Source organism: Morone saxatilis, unplaced genomic scaffold (assembly GCF_004916995.1).
Source record: "Morone saxatilis isolate NCDOM2014 unplaced genomic scaffold, NCSU_SB_2.0 Contig10, whole genome shotgun sequence".
Lineage (NCBI taxonomy): Eukaryota > Metazoa > Chordata > Actinopteri > Moronidae > Morone > Morone saxatilis.
In genome coordinates this window covers 14031907-14043580 of record NW_023339652.1, presented here as the reverse complement: position 1 = coordinate 14043580, position 11674 = coordinate 14031907, and positions in this window count along the sequence as shown.

Here is an 11674-nt window from a genome sequence, read left to right as displayed (position 1 = left end):
ACACACACACACACATGCACGCAACATAAATCAGGATACACTGTACAAGTTTAAAAATGAAAACTCAGGAGTTTAAGTTGTGTCCACTTGTAAATACATGCCTCATTAACTGGGATCTTGTCTATATGTCTGCCTCTGTCTGTGCGTGCAATGGATGCACATACGTGTGAATGTGTGTGTGCGTGTGGGGGTGCCCAGTGGCGTCCTGGATGATTTTTGGCTCTTTGTGAAGACAGCTCATTTTGGCGGCAGTTCCTTCCTTGTGTGCAGTGGCACAGCTGGTGAAGTGTCCAGTGAGTGCACACACACACACATAAAACACATACTTCAAAATGCCAAACACCATCTAGCCTGCTTGATCCAGGCCACTGGTGAAATTACCATTGCATGTAATTCATCTTATTCTCTAGATCCCGTTCTTATGTTTGCTTTCCCTCACAGCAGTTTGTTCAATAATCATTAGCTATAAATTAGTCTCTCAAGCTCTTCACTCCATTATTCGCCCACAGGGATCATTGCAATTACATCTAATCTAATCTAAATGACATGTAGACAGGTGAGGACACATTGCGTGACTGTTTAAGGGCATGTCGGATGTTAGCTTTACTGAAACTGTTCCAGGAACACTAAATTGCTAATCTGAGCTGTTATTTCATTGATATTTCCTTTGAGTGTTCAAGTGTTGATTGGACAGTTGCTGATGAGCCTCTGAGGCAATAATTCATAACTATGTGAAAGTGTTAAAGTACTCTGATGGTGTGAAGTGATGGAGACACTGGAACTGTTCTGGTTTAACACAGTCAGAGGTTCTGATCTATCTTTGGCACATTTGCCAAACTTTTGGATGCAATATCAGTGATATTGGATTGAACAAGATGGACTGAATATTAGCTACATTTACTTTGGAAATCACTGACACAGTGTCAACAAAACTGTTACACTAATATATCCACCACAGACATTTACTACTACTTGGCTTTGGTATTGGTTTGCATTCTCGTTGTGAGTAGGGCTATGAAGAACTGCCAACCTTTTTTAGTAAAATAATAAACAAAAACATAAAACCGCTCATTAAATCAGATTATCACATGACAGTAAATTCACACCTAATGTGTGAAGTGAAGTGAAATATACAAACTAAAAATACAATGTTTTCCCCTCTTAATCCTGATGGTCCTGTGTTATTAAATGGACAGCTTAAATTTTATTTCAGGGCACAGTATCACTGGATTTTCCACTACATGGTTATTCAAAGCATTAATGATGTATGTTTCATGGATGTTTTCTTTGTTCCATTCCTTATACACATACATCCAAACATACACAAATTTATCTTTATTGGCATAATGGTTCAGTATATGTTGCCAAAGTATCTCTCTCTCCATTTCTCTTGTATTTTTCCTTCCAGCTCCTCCATCTCTTTTATTATCTTTCTGTGTGTGTGTGTGTGTGTGTGTGTGTGTCTTTCTCTCTCTCATCCTCCATTTCTCCCCCTCACAGAAACCAGGGACCCCTGCAGGCCGCTCCCATTCAGCCTGGAGACGGCGATGATGTTTTAATTGTCACTTCTTGTTAAGGCGGCCGTGACATTCAAGCGGGGACAGAGGGGAGGCAGTCGGCGAAATCAGAGGAAATGGAGAGAAAGAGAGAGAGAAGGAAGGAGAGAGAGAGAGACAGAGATGGCACCCATTCAGCTACTAAGAGTGGTATTTGGCTCTGAGCAGTGTGCCTCCTTCTCTCTCTTCCCTCTCCCTCACCCCGCCGGGGCATGATCTGATTTGACAAGCGCAACGCTGTCATCTTGAGTTTGTCCAATTTGAAATTCTAATTAATGAACTCGGCGCCACTTTGTGTTTTTGTCGTTGTTGTTGTTGTGTTCTTCCTCTTCTTCTCCCTCCTTCTTAGGCCAGTTTGTCTTTTATTTGTCTTTTCTTTACCCTTCCTCCTTCCCTCACTCCTCCAGTGTTCTTTGGAGGCGATGTGACTGCAGAGGCCACCGGTCGCTCTGGGTGAGATGGTGGTCTCACACCATAGCAGATGATATCAGTGGCTTTGGGTCACCCAATTAGAATCAAACTGTGTGCAGTACATTTGTACATTTGTGTGTGTCTACTTGACTCGGTTGTGTTTGTCTCGGAATCCTAATGAGGAATCAGAGAGAGGAGTGATGGCTGCAGATTGCTGATGCTGAGGGGCAGAGGAGTGGTCAGTGTCTCTTTCCAGAACTTCACACATTCACTGTACACTAATAGTGTTTTCCCAACAAATTAGCTCTGGTTTTTGAACCGGTTCTGTTCAAGATTCTTGGAACCTTGGTGCTCTCTAGTGAACCAGCCCCCGTTTCCACCAGTTTTGAGTGGAACCACTGTAATCGGATCGGACAGAGGGAGCTCCACAATGCAAAATGACCTGAAGAATATGAAACACCCATTTTGGTTCCCATGGAAAACCTGCCATTTTTTGGTTTCAGTTGGGAACCAACTTTTTGGGTTCCGAACCAATTTATTTGTGGTTTAAAACCTTCCAAATGGTTCAAAACTACAGGAGCTGAAAAGGAGCCAGTTCCCTGTTTGTGGAAAAGGTCTATATGAGGAAAACTCCACCTTAATGTTCTTTAACACTTTGCACCTTGTATTTGTACACTACCAATCAACACATGTCCAGCACAGCTGTAATAACCTAATGGCACAATGAACATGAGTGGTCAGCTGCAGGTTTTAATGGAGCAAAGAGAAAACACTTCTTTCTAGAGATGCAAACTGATGTTTATCTATTATAATGCAAGGTAACCACAGTATGGATCTTTGCAGATGTAGGTCTGTTGTTGGCATTGTGTGAAATACAGCACAGTCTTAAACCAAAACCACAAGCTTTTCCCTAATGAAAGGGTTTTTGTTACCCACATGCAAGTCAGAGTCACCAACTATCCATCCCAACCCCTCCCTTGTGATCTGTGTGCTACAAGAACTGAGGACTTTCTTGACTGGAAAAATGCTGCAAGAGAATCCATCCAGCAATTATGTTTCATTCAAAATGTGTTTGGGGAAAACAAATTAGTTGTATATTTTCCTTTAGTTTGCCACAGTAACCATTCGGGTTGAGCCAAACCACTGCACAATCCATTTAAATCAAAGTGAAGTTATGTGGAGCAAAGAGTGGGATATTTTTACAATGTCTTTCTTTACCAGCGGGTGGTGCTAGCAGCCTACAAACCATAGACCTCTGCACAGCTCTGCTTTATGGAGAGGGAGCAATAGAAAGAGAGGAAAGGGAGAGGGAGTGTGTGGAGTGAGGTTTTGGAGGCCTGCCAATCATGATGAAAAACCACTGCAGAACTAATCTATTTCCATGCCCGTCCTAATCCACCAACACAACGATGGCATCATTTAATCACAAAATCACCATCACCATCACCGCTATCACCATCATCCTCCTCTCCCTCATTCCCCTCCCCCTCTGCCGCATTAATAAAAAATGTATTTTTTGTAAATAAGAGCTTGTGATTAAGAGCAGATTAGCGCGCGCCTTCAGACGGACAGACAGACCGTGATGGGTTTTGTTAACACGAGAGTAACACTGGGTGTCAGTTGTGTGTGTCTGACATTACATCAACGTTATCCTCCTGCCGCTCATGTTATTGCTCTTGGCTTAGAGTTTTAGGGGACTTTTTAACAGCAGCATTGCTTAAGAGCTTAGAGTAAATGGATGGATGGATAGATGGATGGATGAAGATCAGGCACACACACACACACATGCACAGAGAGATCAGTGTCACTCACACAGCTTCAGCGCCAAAGCCTGATTTGCTTTGTGGTAAAAGCTGTTTTATTTCTCATCAGTGTTGTAATGGAGATGCTCCACTGTCACACCGCACTTGAAGTCTCATTTTGTACTGAAGCAGAGAAAAATCTGCCATTTTGCTGCTCTGGTATATTACCCTATTCTGTACTAACTGCATCTGATTTTATTTTACATCATGTTTCTGATGATCAGGTTTGGGAGATTGAATGGAGTAAAGCAAAGGAATTAAAGGTGTGACATGCATATTTCAAAATGTTTTTTCACAATAAAATCTTGATCCAGACTGAACACCAGCAGGACCATCTTTTTCCCCCCATTGCAAAGGGGATGCTGACTTCTTTGAATAATAATTTTGTTATTAAAGGATAATTTTCTTAAATAATAAGAAAATTAAGTGTTTTTTGTTTTTACCTTTCACCCCCTCCAAACTCTAAAAGCTCTATTAGCTTACTTTGGGGACGGTATGAAAATGATTAGGGGGTCAAGAAAAGAGGGGAGGGAGTTGTGATATTTTTCTTTTTGCTAAAGGAAGCATAGTCTAAATGTTTTGGGAGAGTAGGGGAGGATCTTTAGTGACTGAATATAATCTCTTCAGAGAGCATGTCATTTGTCATGATCCTCTAGCAGTTTTATTTTATTCAGCATCTTAACAGAAAGCAGGGAAGTAAAATGTAGAAAGTGTCATTCATCATAAATGTGAATAAAAAAAGTAAAGAAAGTAAAAGTGATAATGACAGTTATTGGTTCAAAAGTAAAGAATTGCTAGAATATTCACTTAACAAGGTGCAGCATTTTTTATTTGACATATTTCTGGGCAAATGCAAATTGCATTTCTGGATTATTTGGCGGCTATATGTAAAAATGATTGCCCCATTAACATGTTACGATTTAAATTGGAGGATCTTAAATTCTTTGTGCACTTGTGAGGAGGGTGTTGCAATTTCTCTCATTCAAGGATCCAAAGAAAATATTATTGATGCTGGATAGGGTCTTTAAAAAGTGAAACATAATGTTCAGCCCCCCACCCCACACCACACCACACACAAACAATTTTCCTACAGTCCCTTCTTATACAAGAACAGCGCCGTCTTCTTATTTCGTGCCATAAAGCAACCAAACAGATTTTTTTGTAAAATTAGACACGATGACTCACAACGTAAAATGCAGTGTAGAGGCTGCCAATCTTCTTGCCATCATGATCATTGTAGCAATGTCTCAGAATTGAAACGGTAATGATTTATTTTTAAATTCCCACTTGAAAACTCGGTTAATATTGAAATCTCTATGCTTTTGCTTTCAGTCTCTATGGGTAAAGCATGTACTTTAGTCGCAGGTGGGCACATTTTGTCTTGGAATGCAGGACACCTACTTATTATTCAGTGGTGTGCTGAATATATGTGTGTGTGTGTGTGTGTGTGTGTGTGCGTCTGCGTGTGCGTGTGCGCGTATCAAAAGGAGACGTCGGTCCTGACGGTGAGTAATGTTCTCCAGGCCTGGCGGCTGGCACTGCTCGGTCTCCCTGCAGGTGGGAGTGAGTCACACACACTTGCGCGCACACATTCTTACACACACACACATGCAGTGCCACCCATTTCATGCTGACCACCTCAGTGTGCCAGCCCAGTGACCATGGCAGCCAACTGGCCACTGAACAACTGTCTGTCTGTCTGTCTGTCTGTCTGTAGAGCAACAGCACATACCACCACAGCAGCGAGAGTGAGGTTCTCTCTCTAAATCTGTTTGTGCTCTCTCCCTAACACACACACACACACACACACACACACACAGTCATTCTCTCTCATTACTCACACAAGTCTGACACATCCCTGTCAAATGCCAACTCACATTAAGGTGGAGAGAAGGTACCTTTCTCTCGCCTCTGTTTATTCGGTCTCCCTGTCTGTCTCTATGTTTCTCTCAAAATTCAAATTCAAGCTGCTTTACTGTACAAATTATATAATATAAACGTAAACAGCATTAAATCAAGTCATTATTGCAACAGCCAAGATACACACAACAGTAAAAACACTTTTATTTTATAGGAACCCGATTTCTTGAAGTAATAACTGTTATTATTCTCCTCATTTTAAAGGGGTTTTTGCACTATATTTAGCATGCTTTGTCAGTGTACTGAATATAGGTTATTTACAGTAATTTTGAGACCTGGCTGCAAAATCCAAAAATGCATTTTACATTAGTGCAAAAAACTCCCAGTTCCTCCACTTCTCCTGTATTTCTGTCGGTGTCTGTCACTACATGATTTTCTCACTGCTTTTTATCTCTCTGTTTCTTTTCATTTTCTTGTATTGACTGTGGATTGTTCATTTTCAAGTGTCCTCTAATGTCTTTGATGCCTGCATTCATTCAGGAAAATAATAAAGTTGATTAAAACTGAAGCCTTGCAGACAGTGTAACGCTGCGAATTGTCCCATACTAACTTCCCCTTTAACTGTGCAGGCATTGCTAATCATCACAGTAAATGACCACATCATAACACTTAACTGACGGGTCTATCCATCAACTGTAAGTCCTGGATTTACAATGAACTGTGCAAATGTATGTGTGTGTGTGTGTGTGTGTGTGTCAAAGAGACTGCTGCGTGTGCGACGCCCTTTTCCATCATTTGCTAATCAGATATCATAATTTGCTCCAGCAGAATATTGAAATATGTCTGCCGGTATTTGTATCACTCCATCATGGTTGAGTAAATGACGATGTGACAGGCATGGATAACCCACCAGACGTGACGTGACTGTGTGTGTGTGTGTGTGTGGCTCTGTGTGTGTGTGTGTGTCTAAGTGTGTTTAAGTGTGTTTTAATGATGTTCTGTGGGATTGGCGATGTATGGTAGCCTCTGAGCGCGAATAAAACAGTTAAACACAGTAATTGCCATTTACTCTCAGCTGTGCTTGCGTTCCCATGGGAGAGCTCAGCGCTCAATGGGTACCGCACACACACACACATACACACCACGTACACACACACACACACACACACTCAAATATACATATACAAAGCTTAAATTAGGATTTCATTTTCAACAGCACCTCTTCTGTCTCAAATCTGAAAGGTTTGGTCCTTAACATATACGCTGCTGCCTCACCGGTGTGTGTCCATACGTGAGGTCTTGCAACCATCATCAATATTAAACTCTGCCCCGGGGCAGCTGAAGGTTTCTGGGTCATTTCACTCCTCGCTCTCTGTTTCTTTGTCTCTTCAAAATAAGAAAAACATGTTAATTCTTATTAGTTTTTCCAGAAATATTTTTTTTTATTAAGCTTATTTACTGACTTTTGTTACATATAAAACCCATTTCTAACTTAGACAATGTGTGTGTGTGTGTGTGTGTGGGTGTAAGAGAGAAAGAGAGAGGGTAAGAGAGAGGTGTGTTTCCTGATGTATAAATTAAGAGCACATAACTTCTCCTCCAGGTCACTGAAACAACAGAGCAGTCACCCGCCTGCCAAGTATGAATGTGGGGTGCAGAGAGGGACATAAATGACCCATTGTGTGTGTATGTGTGTGTGTTCGCGTTTGCCTTTGCCCATGTCTCTAAATGTGTGTGCAAACGTGTTCATTTACATGTGTCAATACAAATGTGTGTGTGCAGAGTATGTGTTTTTGCTTGTGTTTGAACATATGTATTTTTGTAAAGAGTGTGTGTGTGTGTGTGTGGTGGGCTTGTCTGGGTTTCTCAGTGAGTGTGTGTGTGATTAGGTGATCGCTGCTTTATATTCCCCACAGAGAAATAAAGAGAGTATTTCCCCTAAAAAAACAACAGTGCACAAAGGGTCCTTTGACAAGGCAGTGTGTATGTGTGTGTATGTGTGTGTGTGTTTGGGCAGAGGGGGGTTGGCGGTGCTGGTCTTGGACCCTCTGAACTCCCCTCAGCTGTGACCCACTGCTAGCGAGGCTTGACAATACCTTGTATGTATATGTAAAGACAACATTACGTAGGCTGCCCTGGCCAGAGTCAAATGCTCAAGACAGAACTCTTTTCACACTTGGATGTATTTTAATGACATATTGATGATTCTGTTTGCAGGTTGGTGCATTCCAGGAGTTATTTTGTGATGATGTGTTTCAGTTAACCTTTCTGTTGTGTACACTTTCTCTGAGTCTGCTTCTTCTTCTATTTAATTTAATTTTGATTGAGATTCTTATGCACCAGTGTAACGAGGCAAATTCCTCGTATGTTAAAAACTTACTTGGCAATAAACCTGATTCTGATTGATTCTGAATCTGAACCTCAAATTTCCTGAACTTGCTGAAACTAGCTGTGAGTTTTTCCATTGATTTGAGGATCTAGTACCATTAATGAAAAATGGAGCATAGGCAAGGCAGAACGGGACTCATATGCCATAACCTTTTACCATGTGAGGCTGTATGTGTGTAAATTACTGCTGAAAGTGTAGTAGAGTCGATTTTTTGATCTTTTGATTTACTGGCTCTATGCTCAAAGTTTCAATTTTAGTATTATAAATTAACAACCGATCAAATGACTATGCGTAACATAAAAGGAGTTGCTATTAGTGACAAACCAACAGAAAATTTGACTCTGTCCACCAGCTCTATGGGGCCTTTTATCATCTTTGAGCACTGTTTTGGCTTTAAAACCCAGCTACACAAACTCAAACTTAGCAGAGAACTTACACTAGAACTAACAGATATTTCACTAAGGAGTTTGTGGAGACCAAAACAGAACTAACAAACTTTGAAACCAGGTGTGAGAAACATGTCTCCTAATCAATAGTAAGGTTTCTCCTGTTTTTCCTGGCAACTGTTTGCTAACACATTAGCCATAACAACTTTTTAAGGTGATAAAATGTCAGTGTTGTGTTTACAGTTTGTTGTGCGGCACCCAAGTGGCCAAAAAATGAATTTATGTAGGTTTATGTCACAGCATAAACATTCCTTTGAACCCACATTTCTTCTGTTGAGGGTGAAGAGGTTTGTCTTTGGTGACTCAAGCTTTCACTATGCAGCGCGTCCTCTCAAGGAGACTGCATTTGGTGTTCCATCTGTTGTCTCATTTACAGATGTTTTTCTTTGCTGGACCAGTAACGCAGGTTTAAATATTGTTAAGAGGTTTTCTTATTCTTCTGGAACATACAGAAATCGTTCCAGCTTCTCCATCTCTTCTTTCATAATCCATCTCGCTCTTTGTTTCTCTCTCCCTCGCCCTCACCTTGCTGTCAGACTATAATGACATGTTGTACCAATGTCACCAAGTGTTAATACCTTAGCTGTCATTGCAAAATCCCACGTTTCCTGCTCCTTCCCCTCTCCACCCCCTATATTCATCTATATCTCCTTTCAGCTACTCACATTAAAGGTCAGTGCACCTCCGTCCCTCCACCCCCTTCGATAAAGACAATGATTAGTAAAAGGTAGCCAGACAGACTGACAAACAGACAGATAGATGCTTTCCATTTTCCCCGGAGATCAACGCTGTACCACACACAGACAGGCACACAGGGGGATTATTTGGGAAAATTCCAGGGCATTTGTTCCAGAGTGGCACCGCGGGCCTCTGAACACCGGCGATTCAGCTAATGTCACTGTGTGAAAGCATCAATCTATCAACAAAACCCTACTTTGTAGGTCAAAAGGCTTTCAGCATTGCAGCAAAAGACAGAAAAAAAAAACAAGGGCTCCACATTTCACCACTGAGTGAGAGAAAGAGGCCTCGAGTGAGACTGAAAAGAGAAAATTGTTACCATTACCGTGGAAAGGCAAAGAAAGTACAGAATAGAAAAGAAAATTCTCCATGAGAAGGAATAATCAAGATGGTTATTTTTCTGCCGGATACCGCTGCTCCCTTGCATTATCAAAATTGATCGCGCCTATAATTTTACTGGGGTAGACACTGAGAAATAAAGAGGTGCGGAAGGCCCTATTGTTGGGCCGACACATATCAAACACTGTGATATTGTAGCAGTTAAGTGGCAATTTTGTTTGGGGTGCAAGCAGATTTTCTTTTTAACTGCAGAGTGATAGCATTCTGTGCTTTTTTAGTGACTTTAGCTGGCAAAAGGCTCCCACGGCCCTGATCACAATCACATAAACCCTCCTTTATGTATATATGTTGCACTTGCCTGCTTCATTTTGACATAAACAATTTAACCAGAAGACAAGTTCTTGTATGCGTATCGACCTCCTTCACATTTAATACTGTTTAGACAATGGTTATATCTAAAAATGTGCCTTTTCAAGCAGTTTATCACAATTTTATTCTATTTCTAAATGCATTTTGACCTGCAAATCACCAAATCAATATCACTGAGTACTACAGAGTCCTTTTTGTTGTAGAACTCTGTCTTGTAGAATGATAAACAAGTAAACCTTGAACCTTGCATCTTGCATACATCTGCTTTTCATGTAGATGTGACTGGTGTTTTAAATTGCTAACATGTACGTTATTGTGTGCAAAGCAAGTTGGAATGTAGGGAGTTTTATTCTTTATTCTTGGAGCCCCATGTAGCAGTCTTCCTGTGGTCTACACTCAACAAAACATACATATAAAACAAGATATAATTTTGTAGGTTGAAATAGAAAAAGGCAAATTCATATAACTGCATTGTGCTGTTATTGTACCAACCATTTATTTTGAAATAACAAAGAGAACAAAAAGCCTTAAGAGTACCATTTTGCAGAGAAGGAACTAAGAAGGAGATCTGTCAGAGACACAACTAGAAAGATGACATCAACTAAAGAAACAAAGGCATAATCATCAGAGTGACACACACATGAACCCACGTACAAACACACACCTCTCTGCCCTCCTGAGGTACACTATCTGCAGCAGGAAGTCCCATGCAGACACTTCCTGTTGGTCCCAGGAACAATAGCTATTGTCGCAGTCCGCACCACTCTGATATGCCATGACCTCACCTCCACGTCTCAGCTGACAATAAATCCTCCACCTTTAAATGGAACAAGCGATGATAGATTAACAAGGTAACGGCGCCAAACACACACACACACACACACAAAAAAAAAAACAGCAACAGGGTTAAAAATGGTAAAATACGTAAGATTGAGGCAAAAATGTTAGCAGGAATCGTATGGTTGGTTGTTCTCACATTCTATTTTGTGATGTTTTTTTCTAAACTTTTCTAATTGTTCGTGTTGTTGCCAATTTATCGGGAAACTCCCTGCGCCAAACTCATGGACAGAAGGAGGAAAGACAATGCAGACACTGAGCAAAAACACCGAGGTTGAAATGTTTCGAATAAGTCACATATCTAACAGGAGCTTCTAAAGTAGCTTCTCCAGCTGCTCCACATTCCTGCCTTAAGAGTGAACAGTCCAGACACCATGCTACTGTACAACTCACCAGTTAATTTAAACTGATGTTTAGCTGACAGATAAGACTATGATGATGCTGAAACTTGGTAGATGGGTTGACAGACTGATGCATTTCTATGTTCTTCCTTTTCATATTGAGGCACTTAATGTTACATCATTTTGAATGAGCCAAAGCAGGCAACAATTAAGACAATAATTAGTCGGGAGCAGCCCTAAGTTGATAGAAACAGCTTCTTATTTATACACCCAGCTTATACGGAGTAGCAGTAGCCTTTTTTGCAATATTCACTCTCCTTTTAGCTCTGGTTTTGGTCTCCACCAACTATTAGGTTTCATTTCACTAGGTTTCATTTGCTGCTAAACACTCCTCTACATTCACAGAGGAGTTGCTATCTTTGTTAGTGTGCATGTATTTATCAGGTTTTTTTCGCTGAGAACATCTGTCTTCTGCAGCTGGAAACAATGCTCTGACAGCGGTGAGAGTGAACCAAGTTAGGGCACTCAGCTTCTGCTCTTGCTTTGTGCTTTTCTGATGCTTTATTCTCTGCTAAGATCAATTTAG